Genomic DNA, 25,603 nt, shown 5'->3' on the forward strand with positions numbered 1-25,603 from the left:
TTATTATTTTCCTTTCCTTCTTTTTTATTTTCTCTCTCTCCCTTTTTTAAAGATAAAATGTCCTGTAGTGATTTACATTGGTATTTGGCACATCTGGGAACAGAAGGAGAAGTGTGAAATGTGTGTGTTGGGAGAGCTGGAATGAGGGGGTATGGGGGTTAAGATGTGCTAACAAGATTGCACTGAAGGTTGATCTGCCTTACCTGACCCCAGAGACATTTTGCTGCAAACACAGTTTTATAAATTTCACAAATGCATATCTGTACCTAGCAAATAAACCAGATACTATAGTGAGGCCTTATGATAAATGTAATTTTCTGTAAGAATCAGAAATTACAAACTGTCTTCTCCCAAATATCCCTTTGTGACCCAAGGACAGTATGACAAATGTGGGTGTATGAAAGAAGCTCCAGATTCTGGGCTAGAGTATGAAGTTCATATGGGCATAATTTATGTTATGTTTATTTATTCATGTATTTACTTAGGCTTTCCAGGCAGCTCCTTTTCATCTGGGACTTGTTTCCTTGATCACATTCCTTTATGCTTGCTTTATTTCCTACTTTGTGGCTTTTCATTTCAGTGGCTTCTGGCTTGGCTGCTGTCCTTATTCTTCCCAAGGGCTGTCAAACAGCTGATTTAAGCTTTTGGCCTATGCTTTTTGTGAATAGCCTGGAAAGGACTGGGCTGAACTTTGAGCAGATGCCTATAACCATGACTTTTTTCTTCTCTTTGCAAGTCTCCATCCAGCCTATACCTTCATTTTCATTCCTCACATTTCTTTGATGAACTTGCTGCATAGAATAATTAGATTATCTTCACTGTCACTAATGAATTAGACTTGGAGTATATGTCAAAAGTATCAAAGATCCAGTCAGTTTTCTCAAGAGATTGCAGGAAAAATGTGTTTGAATGTCAGTTATCACACTAAAGCCAAATCAGGGCAAAATACCAGTCAGGGTAAACCAGCTAAAGTTTACTTTTTTTTACTTTCTGACACTTATTTTCACTTAGTAAGTGCTAAACTTTGTACTCTTTTATATACTGTCTTCTTTAATATTCAAACTCTATAGAGTATATCATAAGCTTTTAAAAATACACCTTTTACCAAGGAGGAAAATGACTCTTTAAGATATTGTGGATTGCAGAGTTTCACAGTTGTTTGGCAAAGCTGTGTGAGTCCAGGGCTCAGGGCTCTTTCTTCTAAAGGTTTTTTATTTTTAAGTAATCTCTACACCCAAAATGGGGCTCAAACTCACAACCCTAAGATCAAGAGCCACATGTTCCACCAACTGAGCCAGCCAGGCACCCCAAGGCTCCTTCTTCTATACCATAATGGTTCCCATAGCGTTGCATCAAAGGCTACCAGCATGATGTATTGAAGGAACATAGAAATTTTACAGAGGCTGGATTTAATATTGTCTCTACCACTTAATGTGTGGCCTTGAGCAAATTATTTAGCTTCTCTGGACCTCTTTCCACTATCTATAAAATGAAGGTCATGGTGATAAAAACTGTTTCATAGGGAAATAGTTGTGAGAAGTATATAACGTATGTGAAAGCACCTAGGCAACTCTAAAATACTGGCCGTTTACTTAACATAATGTATTTAAAATTCATCTCTGTTGTAGCATGTGTCAGAATTTCCTTCCTTTTTAAGGCTGATTAATATTCCATTGTATGTATATGCCACATTTTGTTTATCCATTCATCCTTGATGAAATCCCAAGTGGTTTGCTTCCACTTTTTGGTCATTGTGTTTTGGTTGTTTGTACATGGGTGTACAAATATCTGTCCAGTCCCTGCTTTCACTTCTTTTGGGCATATACTTAGAAGTGGAATTGGTAGATCATATAACTTAATTTTTTGAGTTAAAAATTTTTTTTGCCATACCGTTTTTAGGTTTAGCATTTTGAGCCTTCCTTAGAATATTTCCTAAGTACATCTTCATTTGTCCCTTCCATAAAAGTTAAGATGTTATCCTTAACCTTAAAAGATGTTTTGCTTTTTTTTTTTTTTTGTAGGTACACTCTGATGCTTTGAATGAGGGTGGTACAGGGAGTCTCTTTTCTCAGAGTTAGTATTCTCTTGGCTGAGGGTGAAAAAGTGGTATGCTCAACAAGTCTGCATTCCACTCAATGATAATGAGTGCTGTCTTATGCTCCTGTGTTTTTTTCTAAGAGCTTGTGTTGTACATCCATGACACTATTAACTTTGGGTGGTTTAGAAAACAAGAGACTGGGGCATCTGGGTGGCTCAGTGGTGGAGCATCTGCCTTTGGCTCAGGTCATCATCCTGGGTCCTGGGATTGAGTCCCTCATCAGGCTCCCTGCAGGGAGTCTGCTTCTTCCTCTGCCTATGTGTCTGCCTCTCTGTGTGTCTCTCATGAATAAATAAATAAAATATTTTAAAAAAGAATATTTGGTTAACCAATTAAAAAAAAAAAAAAGAAAGAAAACAAGAGACTGTGTCCAAAGATTGGACCCATGGGTCTCCCAGGGATACTATGAGATGGTTAACTATTGACCACCAAATTTATTACCAGGGATAGAGTAGATAAAGGCTTAGAAGTAAAACTGTGATAGAGCGCAACATTTACTTCTGTCGTTATAAAGATTATTTGTGCTGATCCCACCCCTGGAAAAGATTTCTAAGGCCGAGTAAATGAAGTCTTAGCTACTTCTGTAGTATATTCTTTGATAACCATGGGAAAGGTTTGGGTTGCATGTGAAGTTTTCAGACATCTAACAACTGAGAGGGCCTCAAGCTAGTTTGGTAGTTGGTGACAGCTACAAGTTATATCTTTGGGATCTTCTGGAATACAATACATCTAATGGCAACCCTAACATAATATCTTAGCAGGTGAAAAGCAGCAGAAAGGCTACAGACTTTAATGTTCTTTGGAGTTTAGATTGTGACAGTGAAAATTAAAAGTGCTTCCACATGCTCAGAGGCCTAAATTTGCTCAAGTGTCAGTCTGTTTGCTTTTCACTTGTCTTTCGTGGCTTAGTCATGCCAGTTCTTTAATTGTCAAAGTTATTTGTGTTTAAACAATTTGTCTCTCTCTTCCTGTTTGATCCTTCAAAGAGATTCTTAAAATGCAGCTACTTAGAAACTGCTGTTTTTAAAATTGAAGTATAGTTGACATTCAATGTTATATCAGTTTCAGATATACAACATAATGATTGAACAATTCTATTCATTGTGCAGTGCTCACGATAATAAGTGTAGTTCCATATGTGGTTACTACAGTTTTATTGATTATATTCCCTATGCCGTACTTTTCATGTTTATTTTATGACTAGACATTGGTACCTCTTAATCTCCTTCACCTATAACATCCATCTTCCTACTCCCACCGATCTGACAACTACTAGTTTGTTCTGTGTATTTATTAGTCTGTTTTTGTTTGCTTGTTGTTTTAGTTTTTAGATTTCATACGTGAGTGAAATCATATGGTATTTGTCTTTTTCTGTCTGACTTATTTCCCTTAGCATAATACCCTCTTGGTTCATCTATGTTGCTGTGAATGGCAAGATCTCATTGTTTTTTTATGGCTGAGTAATATTCCATTGTGTGTAAGAGTGTGTGTGTGTATACCAGAAATGTACCCATTCATCTCTTGATGGACGCTTGGTTGCCTCTATATCTTTACCAATGTAAATAATGCTGCAGTAAATATAGGGGAGTGTGTATCTTTTCAAATTAGTGTTTTTGAGAAACTGCTGTTTTTTTTTTAAGTAACCTCCATGCTCAGTGTGGGGCTTGAACTCACAACCCTGAGATTGAGAGCTACACACTGAGCCAGCCAGGTGCCCTGAAACTGCCATTTTTTTATTGGAACACCTAATATAGTTAATGTACAGGGCCCTATATTTGTTCCTTCCCATAGACAGGATGTTCCTTTGTTTTGCCACAGGAAAAATAAAATATTATTGCTCCACCTTTAAAATTCTACTTTGTATAATTGTTGCTTAAGCTGCCTTCACAGATCAACTGGTCCACAAAGGAAAAATACTTCAAGGGGCCAGATGCAGAACTGGAAGGAAAGCATTTGGGAAGTTTTGCTTGAAAGTTTTGCTTGGGAAGTCTTCTATGCAATGGCTTCTCTGCCTTTTGGCTAAGATCAAGTGTTGAAGTCTTCTATGCTAAAGATTTCCTGCCACCACTTAGGAGGTTACCCCAGTGAGTTCCTATATTTTAGGAAGATGTCTGCTGATTGTTAACCTAATTACTCAAAAGAGAAAACGAAAAATGTTAGACTAAAATCTGACCTTCATCTAACTGAACAACTTTCAAGGTAAGTAATTTGAAGCCCTTAAAGAATCTATTCAAGTTAACATCTTGATGCTTTTCCCTTAATTAGCATTTTATTAGCACAAAGGTTCGCAGTCTTGTTTTCTGGTTGCTCACAAAAATAGTGGCTGAGTCACTGCAAATGGGTTTTTCTCCTAGTGTGTAATCTTTTTTTTTCTAGTGTGTAATTTTAAAGTGGATAAAGTTTTAACTATGATTAATATATAAAATGTTTTCTTTATTTGGAATGCATTAAACTAAAGTTTAGTTTTTCTTTGACAATGACTTTTATCCATTAGGCCTCCGGGGCTGACAAGAATGACCTTTTAAGATATTGCTGTGGTTAGTGACTAGGTTGGGATTTGGAATAAGAATTTAGTGCATTTCTGGGATGCCTGGGTGGCTCAGTGGTTGAGCATCTGCCTCTGGCTCAGGGCGTGATCCCAGAGTTCTGGGATCGAATCCCACATCAGGCTCCCCTTGAGGAGCTTGCTTTTCTCTCTGCCTATGTCTCTGTTTCTCTCTCTGTGTCTCTCATTAATAAAGAAATAAATAAAATCTTAAAAAAAAAGAATTTAGTGCATCTCTTTGTAAGTCTTTTCATTGTTTACCTTGTGAGTTTGCCTCTTGTCTCTCTCTTTGCTCCATGATCTTTTTGTTTCAGTGCTGAAGTAGTCCTCCCCCTACTTCCTGCTTATGTGCTTATGTAGCTGTTTTCCTTTACCCTAAAAAAATATTCCCTCAAAAAAAAAAAAAAAAAAAAAAAGAGGAGGAGGAGGAGGAGGAGGAAAGCTTTAAATGTACACTGTGTTAGGGAGGCTGGGGAACAAGAATAGCTCTCAGCAGCCTCTAGAGGGGTTCATTGAGCATAGCACCCTTTGGAGCAGGCTGCATATAGAGTTCTGCTTGTCATGGAGAAAAAGCCCTCAGGCGGTAATCAGGGAGAGCACATTCACTATTGATGGCCAGAATTAGGGTTGGAAAGGGAATGTGAGGTCGCAGCCAGGCAGAGTCCCTCCAAATCCTCTTGCCCATGAAGCTGTTTGGGCTACAGAATTTGCCTCTTAGTCACAGTTCTTTTATCTGAATGGATATTGATAAGTTGAAGGGAGGAACAGTTTGATACCAGGCACTTCAGCTGAAGGATGCAACATAGTCTAGTGAAAAGTAAATATGGACCAAAGTAGTCAAATGATAGGTGCAGAGGGATTGGGCTGATGATTCTTGAATAGCAAGAAGTACGTTAAAATAAGCTTCTAGTTCAGTTGTCTACTTAAAAGTGGCAAGACAGGCAGGCTCAGATTATCCCCTGGGTTAGAATTTATCAGTAATGACCTTTCTTCCGTTAATCAGACCCTGCTGATCTCCCATTACAGAGAATGAAAAAGCATTATGGAGATTAAAACAAAGCACCAAAATGAGGCTGTTATAATATTGTTTCCCCAGTGACTGGGAGCATTACGTATTATTCTAATAGTTGCTGTTCTCTAGTCTCTTAAAACTATAGCTAGAAATAAAAAAAACACACACTGAATCCCATGTGGCTAATCATCTGTTTTGCCCTAACTTGGTTTATGCTGCAAAGTGAGGTTTTGCATTAGGTCATAGCTGGGTTTGGTGAACTGCAGTGCAGTAAAGTAGTCTTGTTTGAAGAGATTCAGATATTCGTAATGAAATATTAAGATTTTTAGTTGGGGCTGCTGTGATTTTAGGTGAGCGGGACTTTATTTTTTATTTATTTTCATTTTTTAAAAAAGATTTTATTTATTCATGAGAGACACAGAGAAAGAGAGGCAGAGACATAGGCAGAGGGAGAAGCAGGCTCCCTGTGGGGAGCCCAATGCAGGACTCGATCCCAGAACCCTGGGAACACGACCTGAGCCAAAGGCAGCCACTCAAACATTGGACCACCCAGGTGCCCTGAGAGTGACTTAAATATATAAAACCCCCTCCTTCCCTCAATCTGAAACTCCCTTGGTGTCTTTTTCCACTTTGCTTTTTAAATTTTTTAAATTTGTTATTATTATAATTTTGTAAAGTTTTATTTATTGTAGAGAGAGAGCACAAGATAATATGAAAGGGGTGGGCAGGAGAGGGAGAGAATCTAGAGCAGACTCCCTGGTGAGCATGGAGCCATGCAGGGCTGATCTCATGACCCTGGCATCCCTCACTTAATTTTTTTTTAAAGAAAATTGCAAGAAAATATACATAACATAAAATTTATCATTTTAACCATTTTTAAGTCTACAGTTCTGTGGCATTAAGTACATCCACATCATCACAATTTTTTCATATTCTTCAGCTGAAACTGCAACAGTAACTCCCTGTTCCCTTCTCCTCTAGCCCCTGGCAATCTCCACTCTACTTTCTGTATTTGTGCATTTGACTACTCTAGGAACTTTACAAGAAGAATTAAACAGTATTCATCCTTTTGTGACTGGCTTATTTTACTTAATATACTCAAGGTTCTTCCATGTGGTATCATGTATCAGAATTTCTTTCCCTTTTTTAAAATTTTATTTTTATTTTATTTTTAAAGATTTTATTTATTCATGAGAGACACAGAGAGGCAGAGACATAGAGGGAGAATCAGGTTCCTCACGGGGACCCCGATATGGAACTTGATCCTGGGACCCCAGGATCACACCCTGAGCTGAAGGCAGACTCGCAACCGCTAAGCCACCCAGGCATCCCTCCTTTTTTTTGAGTGATTGCAACACCCAGCATGGGGCTTGAATTTACAACTCCAAGATCAGGAGTTCCATGTTCCACTGACTGAGCCAGCCAGGTGCCCCTCCTCTCTCTCTCTCTCTCTCTCTGTTTTTTTTTTTTTTTTAAAGATTTTATTTAGGCATGAGAGACATAGAGAGAGAGAGAGAGGCAGAGACACAGTTAGAAGGTGAAGCAGGCTCCACGTGAGGAGCCTGACATGGGACTCAATCCCGGGTCTCCAGGATCAGGCCCTGGGCTGAAGGTGGCACTAAACTGCTGAGCCACCCGGGCTGCCCTCTCTCTTGTTTTTTAAGACTTTTAAAATATATCCAGCATTCCATTGGATGTATACCAGATTTTATTTATCCATTGATGGGCCTTTGCATTGCTTCCACTTTCTGGCTATTGTGAATAATGCTTCTATGAATATAGATGTTCAGATCTTTGAGAATCTTTTTCTTCTTTTTGGATATATACCCAGAAGTAGAATTGCTGAATTAAATGGTAATTTTATTGGAGAATCACCATACCCTTTCCCATAGAAGCTGCACCATTTTATATTTCCATCAGTGTTTCACAAGGGTTCCAGTTTCTCTATACCCTGGCTGATACATGTTATTTTCTATTTTTTGATAATAGCTACCCTAATGGATATGAAGTGGTATTGAATTGCAGTTTTGACTTCATTTCCCTAATGACTAGTAGTATTGGTTATTTTTTCATGTGCTTATTGGCTATTTGTCTATCTTTGGAGAAATGTCTGTTCCTGTCCTTTGCCAATTTTTTTTTTAAGCTAGGTTGTTTGGCTTTTTTGTTGTTGAGTTTTAGGAATTCTTTTACATTTGGATGCTAATTTCTAATGAAATACATGGTGCAAATACTTTTTCCCGTGGATTGCCTTTTCATTCTGTTGATTGTGTCCTTTGATGCACAAAAATGTTTAATTTTGATGAAGTCCAGTTTATCTACTTTTTCTTTTGTTGACCATGCTTTTGGTGTCATATCTAAGTAATCATTGCCAATTCAAGTCCTGCAGCTTTCCCATGTTTCCTTCTAAGAGTTTTAGCTCTTACATTTAGGTCTTTGATAAATTTTTAAAAATTTTTATTTATTTATGATAGTCACAGAGAGAGAGAGAGAGAGAAAGAGAGAGAGAGAGAAAGAGGCAGAGACATAGGCAGAGGGAGAAGCAGGCTCCATGCACTGGGAGCCTGATGTGGGATTCGATCCCGGGTCTCCAGGATCGCGCCCTGGGCCAAAGGCAGGCGCCAAACTCCTGCGCCACCCAGGGATCCCAGGTCTTTGATACATTTGAGGGAAGTTTTATATATGGTGTAAGGGAAGGGTCCAGTTACATTTTTTGTATGTGGATATCCCAGCACCCACTTTGCTTTTTTGAGATAATCACAGTTCTGATTTCTTAATTGAAATCAGGCTGAAGGGCAGCCCTGGTGGCTCAGCGGTTTAGCGCTGCCTTCAGTCCGGGGCCTGATCCTGGAGACCCGGGATCGAGTTCCGCGTCGGGCTCCCTGCATGGAGTCTGCTTCTCCTTCTGACTGTGTCTCTGCCTCTCTCTCTTTCTCTCTCTCTCTGTGTGTGTCTCTCATGAATAAATAAAGTCTTTTAAAAAAAAATGAAATCAGGCTGAATTAACCTGATAAGTATAGAAATTGACACTCCACATTTTTTCCATATGTCCCTATTCTGTTTTGGTTTTTAGGTTTGTTTATTCCTCTGCTTGTTTAAGAGATGGCATAACAGGGGCCCTGGGTGGGCTCAGCGGTTTAGCACCGCCTTCAGCCCAGGACATTATCCTGGAGACCTGGGATCGAGTCCCACATCAGGCTCCCTGCATGGAGCCTGCTTCTCCCTCTGCCTGTGTCTCTTCCTCTCTCTCCCTGTGTCTCTCATGAATAAATAAATAAAATCTTAAAAAAAAAAAGAGAGAGAGGGCATAACATAGTGGTTAAGAGCAGGGACTCTATAGAGTTCTGTACTCTGAGTTTAACAACCACTTATTTTGACAAATTCTTTAACCTCTTAGTGCTTTGAGTTTCCTCATGGAACCTGGGTCATTGCTGAGATTATTAAATGACAATATATGTGGAATAGTTGGACACTATTGGAATAGTGTAAATGTATGTAAATATTCATTATCATCTTTTTTAAAAAATTTTTTCTTAATGTGCAAATCTGGAGGTTATACCAGCCTTGGTTCTGATGATCTGCATGGGACATCATTCTAGAAAGCAACTCCTTTCCATATCCAACTTTATTAGTTCCCTTGGCTCTACTCATGTGGACCTAGAGGGGACCAGAAATACAGAATTATATTATTTACAACCTGACATCAAAGGTAACACTGAAACTTAGGCTGTCAGCCTGCATCTTGGCATTATTGTTAGGAAAATAGTTTAGATGGAGAGAGTTTATGTTTTCTATCACTTCCAGCCCTTTGAGAAGATGTCTGACAATGGCTTTATTATTTTATTACTCTGCCTTCTTGACATTATTTTGGTAAAAGAGAATGTGCCCAAAAGGAATATGCATATAACTGAAAAGATACTAATCAATATGTTCTTATCTCTGATTGGAGGGATTATAGGCATTTTTAATTTTTTTCTTACATTTTAAATTTATTAAAAACATTTGGCTGTGGGCAGCCTGGGTGGCTCAGCGATTTAGCACCACCTTCAGCCCAGGGCCTGATCCTAGAGACCCAGGATCGAGTCCCACATCGGGTGCCCTGCATGGAGCTTGCTTCTCCCTCTGCCTGTGTCTCTGCCTTTCTATCTCTCTCTCTGTGTGTCTGTCATGAATAAATAAATAAAATCTTAAAAAAAAAAAATTTGGCTGTGGATTTTTTTTAGATGCCCTTTATTTGACTGAAAAAGTTCTATTCCATTCCTAGTTTTTTGTGTTTTTTTTTTTATTATGAAAAGGTGTTGGGTTTTGTCAAATGCTTTTTCTGTGTCTATTGGGATGATTATGTGGTTTTTGTTTCTTATTACATTGATATGGTTATATTATAGTAAGCCACATTTGGTTATGATGTATAAATCTTTTCATATTTTGCTGGTTTCAGATTGTTTGTATTTTGCTGAAGATTTTTGGGTCCAGATATTGCTCTGTAGTTTTTTTTTTTTCTTGTGGTCTTTGTCTGGTTTTGATATCAGGGTATTGGTAGCCTCATAGAATGAGTTAGGGAGGTTGTCTCTTCTATTCAATTTTTTGGGAAGACTAGAGGGTTGGTATTAATTCTTTAAATCTTTAATATAGTTTAATAGTGAAGCCATCAGAGACTGGGTTGTTTTCACAGGTAGTTTTTTTATAGTAATTAAAGGGGTGCCTGTATGGCTTAGTCAGTTAGGTATCCCAACTCTTGATTTCAGCTCAGGTCATCATCTCAGGGTCGTGAGATCAAGCACTGCCTCAGGCTCTCTGCTGGGTGTGGAACCTGCTTAAGATTCTCTATCTGCCTCCTTCCTCTGCCCCTTCCTCAAATTCTCTCTCTCTCAAAACAAACAAACAAACAAACAAAACAACTCTCCTCTCTCAAAACAAACAAACAAACCAAACAAAACAACAACAAAAAAAAAAACCCCCAAAGGTAATTAAAATCTCTTGCTTGCTATGTAAGTATGTTCAGATTGTCTGTTTCTTCTTGAGTCAGTTTCAATAATTTGTGTCTCCTGGAATTTGTCCATTTCATCTAAGCTATTTATTGGCATAGCTGTTGCTTATAGTAGTACTTTATAATCCTTTTTGTATATCTGTAAGGTCAGTAGTAAAATTCTTTCTTTCATTTCTGATTCTGGTAATTTTGACTCTCCTCTTCAACAAATCTCTTGTTGGTCTAACTAAAAAGGTTGATCAGTTTTTTTCGATCTTTTCAAAGAACCAGCTTTTGGTTTTACTGCTTTTCTTTTTTGTTTTTCTGTTCCTTATTTCATTAATTTACACTCTTTATTATTTTCTTCCTGCTTGTCTTATGCTTAGTTTGCTTTTCTGTAGAAAAAACCCTTAATGTATTTTTTAATTTATAGCTGGCACACAATGTTACTTCACTTTCAGGTGTACAACATAATGATTTGATGAGTCTATATTATATATTCAATAAATTTTACATGATAGAAATAATACAGGGTATATTCTCTGACCCACAGTAGAATGAAATTAAAAATCAGCAACAGAAAGGAAATTGTTTAGAGAACATACTTTTGGTATTATTTCTGTCACTTAAAATTTACTGAGGTTTGTTTTATGGCCCAGCATATGATCTATCCTATAGAACATTCCCTATGTACTTGAGGAAATGTCTCTTCTGGCTGTTGTTGAGGGTACTGTTTCTAGAGGTCTGTTAGGTTTAACTGATTTATAGTGATGGTCAAGTTTTCTATTTCTTTTCTCTTCTCTTCTCTTCTCTTCTCTTCTCTCTCTCTTCTCTTCTCTTCTCTTCTCCTCCCCTTCCTCCCTCCCTCCTCCCCTCCTTCCTTCCTTCCTTCTTCCTTCCTTCCTTCCATCCTTCCTTCCTTCCTTCCTTCCTTCCTTCCTTCCTTCCTTCCTTCCTTCCTTTCTTCTTTTTTTTTTTTTTTTTGAGTAATTTTTACACCTAGCATGGGGCTCAAACTCATGACCCCAAGATCAAGAGTCATATACTCTACTGACTGACCCAGCCAGGCGCCCGTCAAGTTTTCTTTTTCTTTGTTGATCTTCCGCCTAGTTGTTCTGTCCATGATTAAAGAATGGGTATTAAAATCTCCCCCCCCGTCTTTTTTTTTTTTTTTTTTACAACTAACACATACTTTATTTACTTCATTGAAAGCTTAGTGGTACATACAAGGTTTAATAAAGTTGACCTCAGTTTTGTTCACACTGACTCTGGTGAGTTGTATTTGGGTTTTCTCTGCTTGAGACTACTCATTTGCTACTATTGCTATTGGTTTGTTTTCTTTCAGGATCAAGGTGGGTACTTTCATATAAAATCTTATTTTGAATTCCTTCTCTGGCAGTTCTTTCCTGGACTCTTAGCTTTGCATAATTATACATACTTACAATGGAACTAGCATACTAAAGTCAACAAGATAAATCCTCCTACTCCAACATCACATGATCTTCTCATTCTACTAGTTAACAAAAAATGTCCAAGGTCAGCCACAGGAGAGCCTAATGAAACATACAATATTGAATCCCATGCACAGGGAATGTTACTGTGCATCTAAAATTCCTAGGAGCTTAAAGGGCTTCCCCTTGGTGGTTTCACCGTGCTCCAGTGTTGCAGCCATGGGCTCCAGAGCCCAGTTTTTATTTTTGTATTGTCTCTGCCTTCATTTCTGTCATGATGTATCTTTTTTTCACTCTTTTACTTTCAACCTATTTGTATCTTTGAGTCTAAAATAGGTCTCTGGTGGATAGCATATATTTGGATCTTGGTTACTTTATCTAGTCTGCCTTTTGATTGGGTTATTTATTCCAATCATTTTTTTTTAAGATTTTATTTATTTATTCATGATAGTCACAGAGAGAGAGAGAGAGAGAGAGAGGCAGAGACACAGGCAGAGGGAGAAGCAGGCTCCATGCAGGGAGCCCGACGTGGGACTCGATTCCGGGTCCCCAGGATTGTGCCCTGGGCCAAAGGCAGGCGCCAAACTGCTGTGCCACCCAGGGATCCCCCCTATTCCATTCACATTTAATGTTGATATAACTGAACTCATGTCTGCCGTTTCTCTTTTAGCTTGCTATTATGTGTCTCATGTCTTTTGTATCCCTCAGTACCTTCTTAACTGCTTTCTTTTGCAAAAGTGAATATTTTCCGGTGTAACACTTTGATTTAATGATTTTTTCACTTATTTTTTTTTTTTTTTTTTAGTTATTTGATTAGTGGTTGCTGTAGGGCTTGCCATATACATCTTAATTTACTGGAATCAGAAACTGTTTAGATTTATACCAACTTAATTCCAGTGAGATACAGAAATATCACTCTTATGTAGCTTTAAATAACATACACATGCAACATTCACTATAATAAACTTTATTTGCCAACATGTATACTGGAAAGAAGAATCTCATGTATTTCCTGAGAAAGTAAGGATGCCTTAGAAATAGGGCCCTTGGGGCACCTGGGTGGCTCAGTGGTTGAGTATCTGCCTTTGGCTCAGGTGGTGATCCTGGGGCTCTGGGGTCGCAGGCTCCTTGCAGGGAGCCTGCTTCTCCCTCTATGTCTGTCTCTCTCTCTTTGTCTCTCATGAATAAATAAATAAAATCTTAAAAAAAAAAATAGGTCCCTAATTTTGTTCACTTTATCATGTCTGGAGCTAAGACTAGGTAAAAGTGGGGGGAAAATGTATTTAGAGTTTAGATACATTTTGTGAGAGATTTTCTCACATGTAGGTGTTAAACACAGCATTCTAGATCCTGCTCCATTCTTTGGTGAGCTACTAGCCTACAGCTCAAAATGTATAGAGAGCTCATTGGCTCCTGATGCTTGCATGATAAGCTTTGTAACAAAGAAAGAGTACAGTACAGAAGTAACAACACTAGTTGGTAAACACTTGTTTTGGAGGTATATAATTTTAAGAGAAGTACTTTGATGTGGAATGGATGAAGGAGTTGTTAAGTGTGTTCATTTATGTCTGGAGTCAGTGTTGATTTATGGAAAATATTCTTGTCCTGTGCCCCATCTTTTGCATCTCATTTTCTCCCACCAATGTAGGGGCTGCTGACTGTGGCCTATTTTTGTTGGCTCAGATAAGGGACTATTTCTGGAGTATGTCTCCTAAGAGAAAAGGAGTCAACCTTGAGCTCAGCCCTCCATCCTGAATCAAGCTGCTAGAGTATAAAATAGAAGGACCTGCTTAGTGGGTTCCAGGTACATGCTCTGAGAGTGTTAGTTGAGGCCTTCCAGATGTGGGCTCTTATCTTTTGTAAAGGCTAAGTTTTTTTTTGTTTTGTTTTGTTTTGTTTTTAAGATTTTATTTATTCTTGAGACAGAGAGAGGCAGAGACACAGGCAGAGGGAGAAGCAGGCTCCACGCAGGGAGCCCGACATGGGACTAGGATCACGCCCTGGGCTGAAGGCGGAGCTGAACCGCTGAGCCACCCAGCCGCCCAAAGGCTAAGTTTTTATAGGATTGTGAATAGCCAACTTGAGGAACCTTGTAATGGTGAGTTAGTTGGAAAAGATCTTGTACATATATCTGGTGACCTTACTTTGAATATTGTTTTGGAAAACAATTAGTCTTTTTGCTTGTTAATTACATTGATATTTTTCTTCCTTAATGAATTATGTCAAGTACTTGAACATTTTGGAGGTGGTTTGGAGGGACAGTCTTTGTGACGGAACCAGTGATATTAGAATAGCTGCTTCCTGGTGACTAGAGGTAATTAAGAGTCCTGGGCCTTGAGGTAAGTTGAAAGGGCTTGAGTCCGAGGAGATAGTTGCAGACGAAATTGCTGAGAGCACTAAAGAAGAAATATATGATTGGCAGTTTCCATTAAAGTGTTCTAGCCCTTGGTCCCAAGTGTATGAGTGAATGGCCCCCATGGTAGGAGAGCAAATTCTCTCCTCTCTTTTTAGGTCCACAGTCTAACAACATTCTTTGTTTCTGTGAATGTGTATCTACACAGCAAAGGCCTTTGGTTTGAGTTTGTCCCACTAGTAGTTAATTTGGTCTCATACATATAATTTTTTTTTCATACATATAATTTTTTTATGGTGTGGTAAAATAACTTTAGGTTTTAAACTTAGCATTGACTTTTTTATGGGTATCTGAGAAGAGCCATCTGATGTAAGTCCTTTATTCTGCTAATCTTTTAATCAGTAGATCCCACCCTATGTTTTTGTCAGTTATTAGGTAAGCATCCAAAACCTGGAAAGAGAGAGATTCAGAGAGAGAATGAATGAATGAGAGGAAGTTTGGTGTGTTTGTGTGAGATTGACTTGGGATCCTTTCTTTAGAAATCTCTGAATTTGGGGGTGACTGACTGGCTCAGTTGGGTAAGTTCCGACTTTTGATTTTGGTTCAGGTCATGACCTCAGGGTCCTGAGTCAGGATCTGTGCTCCGTGCAGAGTCTGCTTATTTCTCTTCCTTTGCTCCTTCCCCTCCCCGCTCTCTCAAATAAATAAAATCTTGAAGAAGAAGAAGAAGAAGAAGAAGAAGGGGGGCGGGGGAGAGGACCTGCCACCTCTGGTTTTAGGGGCATTTCTTTGTTCTTCTGTTTCTGTCACCACTGCTTCTTTGTCTTTATAATTGTTTCTAAAAGCTAGGACTTGAGAACCAGAGGAGCAGTCAAGGTGACCTAGAATTGCTTCTTTCTCTGTCTTCATAGGTCATAAGGCGTAGGAAGGGTCATGAGGAGCAGGAAGGGGCTAGAGTCCAGCAGTCCAAAGCCTGTTATTCCAGGGGTTTTGCTTTTTCCCAGCCAGCTCCTCTCATCTTCTGGCTCTCTGGAGATGGCCTGCTTTGCTGGTATAGCTGTCCTTGGTCCTTTAGGGATGAGCTGCTCCCTAATTATTACTGATCTCGAGGTAAGACAAAAACTTTCATTTTCACCTGAGAAAAGGTTGATTTTTTTTTTCTTCCTCTTCAAAAGGGACTCTTGCTGGGAAGTACAGACACTTAATCATGACTTAATTCACAAATGCTGGTTTCTAATTGTAATTTCTATAAATCCTAGCCACAAATGGGATCAGTAGTCATAATTTAGGTCCCTAATTTCTTTCCTTGCATCCCATATCTAGGGCACTAAAACAAGTAGTCTTTTTAAATTGTGGGCAGTTCTTCATCTTATCCCTTAATTTTCCCTCTCCGTTTTTTTCTTTCCCAAAAGTCATGCTGGAACTTTGGTCATATAACTTAGGTATTTTAACCACATAGAACACGTTGGATTGTTAATCTGCTAGTAGGTTAAGGAAGCCATTACTACTGGGTAGCAATATATTATCCTGTCAGCAAATGCAACAGACATCTCTTCAGCAAATGAAACTTTAGCTTTCTTTGAATTATTGTGAACAAAAAGAGGAGTGTTTTTGGCTCATGAGAGTGTAATCACTGTAAATCCTCAGATTTATACTAGAATGCCAGGTACCATACCTCCTCTTTTCTGTTGGACTTTGATCTTGCAGATTAAGAATGCCAGGATCATAGAACCTTGAAAGCTGAAAGAACTGAAGAGGTCATCTTTGGTCTCCTTCCCAAAGCATAAATCTTACTTGTTGGGGTCATGTCCAACTTCTCCTTGAACATTTAGTGAAATAGTGCTTAACACTTAAAGTTATAGGGATAGCCTCCCCTTGAGGAGCCTGCTTCTCCCTCTGCCTGAGTCTCTGCCTCTCTCTCTCTCTCTCTCTCTCTCTGTGTGTGTGTCTCTCGTGAATAAATAAATAAAATCTTAAAAAAATACTTAAGTCTATAGACTTCAGTTTTTTAAGTGATGAGAATTTTGGGGCACTTAGCTGGCTCATTTGGCAGAGGGTGCAACTCTTAATCTCAGGACTGGGATCCCTGGGTGGCGCAGCGGTTTGGCGCCTGCCTTTGGCCCAGGGCGCAATCCTGGAGACCTGGGATCGAATCCCATGTCGGGCTCCCGGTGCATGGAGCCTGCTTCTCCCTCTGCCTATGTCTCTGACTCTCTCTCTCTGTGACTATCATAAATAAATAAAAGTTAAAAAAAAAAAAATCTCAGGACTGTAAATTCAAGACCCATGCTGGGTGTACAGATTACTTAAAAAGATAAAATCTTTTTAAAAAATGATGAGAATCGGGGATCCCTGGGTGGCGCAGCGGTTTGGCGCCTGCCTTTGGCCCAGGGCGCGATCCTGGAGACCCGGGATCGAGTCCCACATCGGGCTTCCGGTGTATGGAGCCTGCTTCTCCCTCTGCCTGTGTCTCTGCCTCTCTCTCTCTCTCTGTGTGACTATCATAAATAAATAAATAAATAAATAAATAAATAAATAAATAAATAAATAAATAAAATTAAAAAAAAAATGATGAGAATCTATTCTTTATGTTGGAATCTTCCTCTTTATATCCTGAACCTTTAGATGCAAGACCAAAAAACAGTACTCTCTCTTCTACCTACTAACTTCTTCAAAGGACTAAAATTAAAATGTATACTCCTGTTTTTCTGTAGTATCCTTTCTTCCTTCAATGGTTCATATGTCATGGTTTTAAAATCTTTGGCATACTATGATTGTCTTTAGACATATTCTAACTTTTCAGTTTATCTTCTAAAGTATGGTATTAGACCATGCCTTGTAGCAAATAAGCATTTAGTAAATGTTTATTGAATTCAATAACACCTAGAACTGGATCCAGATATGGTTTGAGTAGTTTAGATTAATGGGGTATTCTTAGCACCCAGGATCTGAACATGTTTTATTTGCAGGTTCCAATTGCATTAGTTTTTCAGCAGCTGAATTGTGTTGGTCCATAACAAGCCTAGGCCCCACTAAAACCTTCAAATCTGCTTGAAGTGGTTTGCTGTCAAGCTAATTCTCTCCCATCCTTAAATTACTCAGTTGGTAGTATTTTGAGTGGTGGTGGTGGTGGTGGTGATTTGCTTGTTTGTTTTATTTTTTTTTAAGATTTTATTTGTTTATTCATGAGAGACACACACACACACAGAGACAGAGAGAGAGAGAGAGAGAGAGAGAGGCAGACACACAGGCAGAGGGAGAAGCAGGCTCCCCAGAAGGAGCCTTATGTGGGACTCAGTCCCAGATCCTGGGATCACGCCCTGAGCCAAAGGCAGCCACTCAACTGCTGAGCCACCCAGGCATCCCTGTTTGTTTGTTTTAAATATTTATTTATTTGAGAGAGAGAGCATGTGCGCATGCACAGGGGGTAAAGGGGGGAGGGAGAAGGACAAGCAGACTCCATGCTCAGTGCAGAGCCCAATGTGGGGCTTGATCTCATGACCCTGAGATCATGACCTGAGCTGAAGTCAAGAGTTGGACCAGACACCTAGCCAACTGAGTCCCACAGGTGCCCTGTTTGTTTGTTTTAATGCTACCTGTTCATTATAGAGATTTTAAACCATACAGAAAAGTGCAAAGAACAAAGTAAAATCATTTAAAATCTCAACATTCAGAGCTACTGTTACTGTATTGGTGAATCTCCTGAACATCTCCAGTTGATCTTTTCTTTAAACTAACCTAAATGAAACTCTTTATCGTTATTAAATATGTCTTGTTCATCATTCTAGCTTATCAGGATATTTTTTCAGTCCTGATTGTGTCATTCTATGTATTGGTTTTCTTTTACAGCTTTGTACCATCAGCACATTTGATAAATATGCCTTCTAAATTTTTGTCCAGATGCTTTGATCTAATCCTGACTCTGTTACTGATTTGGTGGATGATTTGGGAATAATTTCTCCCCTTTCTGGGTTTTGGCTTGCTGCTCTTATATAAAATGGCCTCAAAGACTGAAAAAAAACAAAAAAAAACAAAAAAAAAACCCTCCTTAAGAATCAACTGCAAAGCTTTTGGTAAAGAATAAATTTGTGAAGAAAAAACTGTGGGTGGAGAATCATCAGCCAGGGCCAGACTAGAAAAATAAAATCCTTTTATAGAAAAATCAGGGATGAAAACCTTCACAAGAATGGTTCAAATCTTCCTCTGTCCTCCTACTCTCCTAAAACCCCAGGAGGGGATTTACTAGTTGAAATAAACTACATTAAATTAAATTAAATTATTAAAAAAGGAGAAGAAGAAGAAGGAAAACAAAATTGCAGCAAGCATTAGTTCTTATATCAAGAAATTAAAACCTAACAGAGAACAATGAAGAGGCAGTTTGGAGTGAGGTCAGGTGGGAGGGCTTTACTGAGACAGAAGATGCTCCTCTTTACTGTTTTCTCTTTTAATTAGTAGTAGGCTTGGTGGTCACAGTAAAGCATCTTCTGAGTTGGGGTCTGTGGGGAGAGAAGAGTGTGAAACTCCCTGCTGCCTGCTCTTTCTCCTCTAAACAAGTCCTGCCTCATGCATTGCATTTCCCCTGGGTTCTTAAAGAAAGGTGTGTGATCATCTAAAACTGAAACTGAGGCAGCATTTTAAGCAGGCAATTAATGACATGGTAAGAATTTTTAGCTTCAGAACATTAATTGTTAAATGAATTGTGTCTGCATTTTACTGTCATTTTATTGTGATACCAGCCTAATTACAAATGTAATGTTACATAGTGGAAGATAATAAATAATAAGCAGAATTATGCAGTGCTCAGACTTCAGGAATTTCTAACATTGAAGAAAGATTTTCTCCTTAAATTGTCTCTTGCTGTTCTTTTTATGTAGGCTTTGATTAATTTTACCTCCATTATACATTTCTCCCTGGGGCCCAGATATTGTGCATGCTTTAGCAAAGTGGGCTCCTATTGTAAGAGGTTTAATGAGATTTTTTTGTTCTAATTGGTTTCTATATAATTTTTTTTAAACCAATAACATGTGAGTGGGATGTCAAATACAGGGTGTGATAATACATTTTCAATGCCCTGTACACCGAAGAACATTAATTTTTCTCTCATTTGACATTATCTTCATATGATGAAAATTCTCAATCTTTTTTTTTTTAAGATTTTATTTATTTATTCATGAGAGACACACACAGAGAGAGAAGCACAGACACAGGCAGAGGGAGAAGCAGGCTCCATGCAGAGAGCCTGACATGGGACTCGATCCTGGGTCTCCAGGATCATGCCCCAGGCTGAAAATGGTGCTAAACCACTGAGCCACCCAGGATGCCCAGAAAATTCTCAATCTTAAGCAAGTTCCAGATACACTTGGTTTTCATTGGTCTCTCCTCTCCTGCATTTTTGTTGGTGACACCCCTGAAAAGGCAGCAGGATTACCTATCTACCTGTAGTTGGAACTCAGTCTGGGTACAAGGGTGTGGAAGATTTCTGACCAGGGTTTTGACCATACATTATCTTCCTAAAGGGGTAATTTACTAGTTGGGATTCAAACAGGGATGGATTAAAATCTGTTTCTTTTGCCCATTTAACCAGAATTAATTTCCTACTTAAAAAATGTGAACTATTTGATAAATTCTAGAGTACAGTATTAGTATATACTTATTAAAAAGCTTGATCCTAAGATGAATATCTGTAAGCCACTCACTCACCTTAGTACATATAATGTTACCAACTCACTGAAGTCCTGGGATTGAGTCCCGTATCGGACTTCTTTTTCTTTTTTAATTATGTATTAAATATGGTAAAATATGCAAAATCATAGGTGTGTAATTGGACGGCTTTTTACATATGTATATACCTATGTAATAACATCCAGATCAAGACTTATAGCATTTTCATTACTACAGAAAGTCTCTCCTGACTCTCCTTTTCCCCAGAATTATGCGCTTTTCTGTCTTCTTTCATCATAAATTAGTTTTTCCTGTTAAGTTCTTTTTTTTTTTAATTTTTAAATTTATTTATGATAGTCACACAGAGAGAGAGAGAGAGAGAGAGGCAGAGACACAGGCAGAGGGAGAAGCAGGCTCCATGCACCGGGAGCCTGACGTGGGATTCGATCCCGGGTCTCCAGGATCACACCCTGGGCCAAAGGCAGGTGCTAAACCGCTGCGCCACCCAGGGATCCCCTCTTAAGTTCTATATAAACAGAATCATGTAATAGATCCTCTTTTGTGCCTGTCTTCTTTTTTTTTTTTTTAATTTATTTTTTATTGGTGTGCCTGTCTTCTTACGCTCAATGTAATGTTTTTGAAATCCATCGACTTTGTGTATATTAGTTCATTCCCGTTTTAAAAAATTTAAACACTTTTAAATTGTAGTAAGAAAGATATGAAATTTACCATCTTAACTGTATTTAGGTATATAGTTTGGCAGTGTTAAGTGTATTCACATTGTTCTACAACAGATCTCCAGAGCTTTTTGATCTTGTAGAACTGAAACTGTATACACATTAAACAACAGCTCTGCAAATTCCTCCTCCCCCAAGTCCCTGGCAACCACCATTCTACTTTCTATTTCTATGATTTTGACTACTTTAGGTACCTCATATAAGTGTAGTCATATTTGTCTTTTTGTAACTGGTTAATTTCACTTAGCATAATGACCTCACAGTTCATTCATGTTGGAGCATGTAACAGGATTCCCTTCATTTTAAAGGCTAAATAATATTCCATTGTATGTATGTATAAATCACATTCTGTTTATTTGTTTGTTGGATGCTTGGGTTGTTTCCACCTTTTGGCTATTGTGAATAATGTTGCTATGAACATGGGTGTGCAACTATCTACTATTTAGTAGTTCATTCTTTTTTATTATTGAGAAGCATTTTATTATGTAAATATACCACAGTTAATTTATTCATTCTCCCCATTTATCAGTTGGGTTCTCTAAGCCTCTAGTTTTATCTTCTATGTCTCTTTCTCTTGCTTTCTTCCCTGTGTTCATTCGCTTCACTGACTCCCTCAACAGCTGCAGAATAAAATTTAAGTTCTGTAGCATGGTGTACAGTTCCATTCCTTTTTTTTTAAAGATTTTATTTATTTATTAGAGAGCACAAACAAGGGGAGGGGCAGCAGGAGAGCAACAAGCAGACTCCCTACTGAGTGGGGAGCCTAACACGGGGCTCATTTTGAGGACCCTGAACCCCCCCGGACACCCCCAGTTCCATTCCTAATATGCTTTTTGGACTCTCTGTCCTCATCACAGCTATGCCAGACCTCCCAGAGTTCTCTGGACAGACTGTTTTATACTCCTGACTCTATGTATACATACATACATTTTCTCCCTGCCTTAGATGTCATTCCCCAACTTGTAAGCTTACCTCCTGAAATAGTACACCTTGATCATTGCTTCATCCATAGAGCCAGGGCTAGCTGTACTATAGTGGTAGCTGTCTGCTTGTTTGTCTTCTTTACTAGGCTGAGAGCTCTTTGAAGGCAGGCAGCATCCATGTCTAACTCAGTAACACATTGCCTATTTTCAATGAATACCTGTTGAATATAGATCTACAAACAGACTTCTGCTCTCTTAGACACATGGGTATTCATGATACTGGCTGGGCCTGATCTGGAATGGGCTGTGAGTAATAGTACTTCAATTACTGTAAGGATTGATAGAGAGAGCTCCTAGGACAATTCAGAGACGCATTTCAGAGAATCATTGAACAAAAAATGTCAGTCACACTCTCCAAAAGAGAAATGGACTGAAAGGCAGAGTGGAAGAGTTCAGAAGCAAGTCATAGGTGCAAGCCAGGGATAATAGAGCAAAAAGGTTTGGAGAGGAGGGTAAGAGTTAAAATCTAGAGGAAAATGCCTGGGCCAAATAGGATATCTACAACAGCTTTTCTCAAGTTGTGAGCACAGTCACAGTGAAGTGTGAAAAGCATGACTTTCTCTGTACAGTTGAATAAGTATTGAACGTTTCATGGGATCCAGCATTGAAGGTCAGGCAGGTCAGTAAAGAGAAAACCACTTTGATGCAGCCAGCAAATTCCTGGGACTTTGTCAGGTGCTTTAACTTATAGGAGTTTGCTAGAAAAAAAAAAAAAAAGAGAGAGAGAGAGTCCTTCAAGACTAGTACATGAAGGAGGGCAGCCCAGGTGGCTCAGCGGTTTAGCGTTGCCTTCAGCCCAGGGTGTGATCCTGGAGACCTGGGATTGAGTCCCATGTCAGGCTCCCTGCATGGAGCCTGCTCTCCCTCTGCCTGTGTCTCTGCCTCTCTCTCTCTCTCTCTGTGTCTCTCATGAATAAATAAAATCTTAAAAAAAAAAAAAAAAAGACTAGTACATAAAGGAAAAAAAAGTCAGAGATGGGAATATTAAAGGAAAGACTTAGAAGTGCCATGAACTTCATTGGCAAAGAAAAGCGCAGTTCTTCTAGTCTCAAATACAGCCAAGCAGAGAGGGTGGCTGGGAAAGAGAAGGTATGAAGATATTTTCTTGTACCTTCTTAGCTAGTGTGTATCACTCTGTCTTTGAAATTTGAGGCCATTCAAAAAGTCATCCTGTTGATATTCTTCAAACTGGTGAAGCTGTTGGGGCTGAGGGAAAATGGTCATTGTTTAAAGAAGGAAGGAAGGACTCAAGATTTGAGTTAAATTTCACTGCATTGATATGTGTACCCCCCCCCCTTTGCTTGTTCTGAGAACAACAGCTCTGTTTCCCCCTGTTGTCAGTTATTGAGAATCCTCTCTTTGAGTTTTGATAATATCTGTGACCCATAATTGTCACTCCTAATGCTAAGTGTTTTCTTTCATGAGTCATTTAGCCATTATTTATGGCTTTCACTAAACTGACCTAGATTTAGAACTCTTGCGGTTAAGACCTCCATGCCTATTGATACGTAACCCTTAGCTAACCCTTAGCTATTTGGGCGCTCATGGACTGTAATTTGATTTGAAAAGCTCAGTGTTCTTTTTCACTAGGAATCAGTGTTCTACTAAAGCTGACAATTCATTGTCTCCTGGATAATTTTGAGTCAGGATAACAAATTAGAGTTTGGGATACATTACAGATGATAAATGTGACTTCCTTAAAGGGAAATCCATTTGTTTTGCTTAGTGTTTCTGTGATTAATTACTTGCCAGATTAAATTGCTCCATAAAAATGCATAGTATTTTATTTGATTGCTCTTCATGGTGATTAATTAGGCCATAATATTGCTTTGTATGTTAATTATGCTGACATTTTTTTTCTCTTCTTAAGTTTAATTAATACGGCATATATTTGAAGGATTGTTTTTGGGATGGGATACTTTCTTAGGTAGAACAAAGCCCTGTGTAGCTTTTAGGCTGATATTAGAGGGTAATACCCTCAAAAGGTAATACCTTTTCTGTGTGCTTTCTCTTGATCCTTGTCTGTATCTGTGAATTGTTAAAAGTACACTAACTGCAAATGAGTCAGGAAAAGTTCTGTTTGGTTTTCCCGTAATTATTAAAGGTGAGATACTGAAGATGATTGGCTCAATTGAAAAGTGTTAAGAATATAGAAGAGAAGCTACTGGTGCAAGATGTGCTATAAAACAAGTGTAAAAGTAAATGGTAATGTGTGGGGGAAGAAAGAGTTTGTTTCTTAGGATGCTGCAGGGTGCCAGTAAGGAAATTAGGCATATTTAACATTTTTATTAATGATCTAGGGCCGATGTGAAAAAACAACAACAAAAACTGTCAATGAAGTTTGTAAGTGATACTGATTTGGAGATGTTTCCTGCACCCAGGAAGGCAGAGAAATTATATAGATGGAAGAGAAGCATCAGAGAAACAGTATCATAGCTATTCTGTTGGGAAAATGCATTATCTACTTTATAAAATTGCATACATAGAACCTGGCAGATGTTTTCAAAAGTGGATCATCCAGCAATCCATTCCTAGATACTTACCCAAGTGAAATGAAAACTTGGATTGAACAAATGTTTACAGTGGCTTTATCCATACATTCTTGAAAACTGGAAACAGCCCAAATGACCCTCAACTGAGGATTGAATAAACAAACTGCTATCCACCAATATAATGAAATACTACTTAGCAATAAAAAGGGAAGAACTACTGATGGATGAGACATGATGTATGGGTTCAATTGCATTATGCAGTATGAAAGAAACTTGACTCAAAAGGGTATATGTATAGCGGGGTGCCTGGCTGGGTCAGTTGGTGGAGCGTGGGACTCTTGATGAAGGGTTATAAATTTGAGCCCCACATTGGGTATAGAGATTACATAAAAATAAAATTGTAAAAAAAAAAAAAAAGCTACATAGTGTATGATACCATATATATGACTTTCTGGAAATGGCAAAATTGTAGGGACAGAATTCAGATCAGCAGGGGTTGGAAGGAGGGGCACAGAGGAATTTTTTGGGTGATGGAACTGTTCTGTATCTTGATTGCAGAGTTGATTACACGACTGTGTGCATTTTTCAAAACTTGTAGATTGTACATTAAAAAGGGTAAATTTTACTATATGTAAATTATATCTTAGTTTAAAAATTAGGAAAAATATGTCTTCACAAGGAAGGATAGGAAATTCAACTTTTGACCATCATTACCATACTTTATATGTGACAACTTTTTGAAAATAATTTGAGTAACAGGAGCTAGAATTGGAGGACTTGGATTTTCTTCATTGCCTCCAAATTCCAAGCATTTTCATTTATTTTTGAGTGGAAGCAGAGGGAGATTGGGTGTGGGTGGTTTTCCTTAGGTGTTAGTATTATGTAAACATGTATCCAGTATTTGGTAATATAATTGTTTTGAAAAGGAAATCACAGGTAAAGACCTCTTACACTTTGCCAATAGCCATTAGACATAGATAAGAAGATCATTTCCCCAATTTTAAGGTTGTGTGGATTTAGTTTTAGTTTTTATTTACTTGTTCTATCTGGGCCCTCCCATTTTTGAATTGGTGAAAGACTCAAATAGTGCTCAGAGATGTTTCTGTCCCAGAGCTAACCTCAGAGACAACTTCTACACCCCTTTGCTTTTGGACTGGAACAGAAAGCTTTGTCATACTACGGGTTTTAGAAAGCAGGTTTGTACAATGTCAGGGACCTAGGTGAACCACAAGTGCTAAATCATTGCTGATAGTTGTGCCTTTTTTCTCCCTCTCCCCCATGTCTCCAGTGATCTGAACTGTGTGTATA

General features: G+C 38.5%; 1 protein-coding gene and 1 pseudogene across 9 annotated transcripts in view; one reads left to right on the plus strand and one right to left on the minus strand.

Moving 5' to 3' along the window:
- Window positions 1-25,603, plus strand: part of ARMH3 (armadillo like helical domain containing 3) — a 181,713-nt gene that overhangs the window by 94,509 nt on the left and 61,601 nt on the right. The gene's annotated exons all lie outside the window — the stretch shown is intronic.
- LOC140620487 (cytochrome c oxidase assembly protein COX20, mitochondrial pseudogene) lies at window positions 11,926-12,290 on the minus strand (annotated as a pseudogene).

The sequence above is a fragment of the Canis lupus genome, chromosome 29 (assembly GCF_048164855.1).
Source record: "Canis lupus baileyi chromosome 29, mCanLup2.hap1, whole genome shotgun sequence".
Classification (NCBI taxonomy): Eukaryota; Metazoa; Chordata; class Mammalia; order Carnivora; family Canidae; genus Canis; species Canis lupus.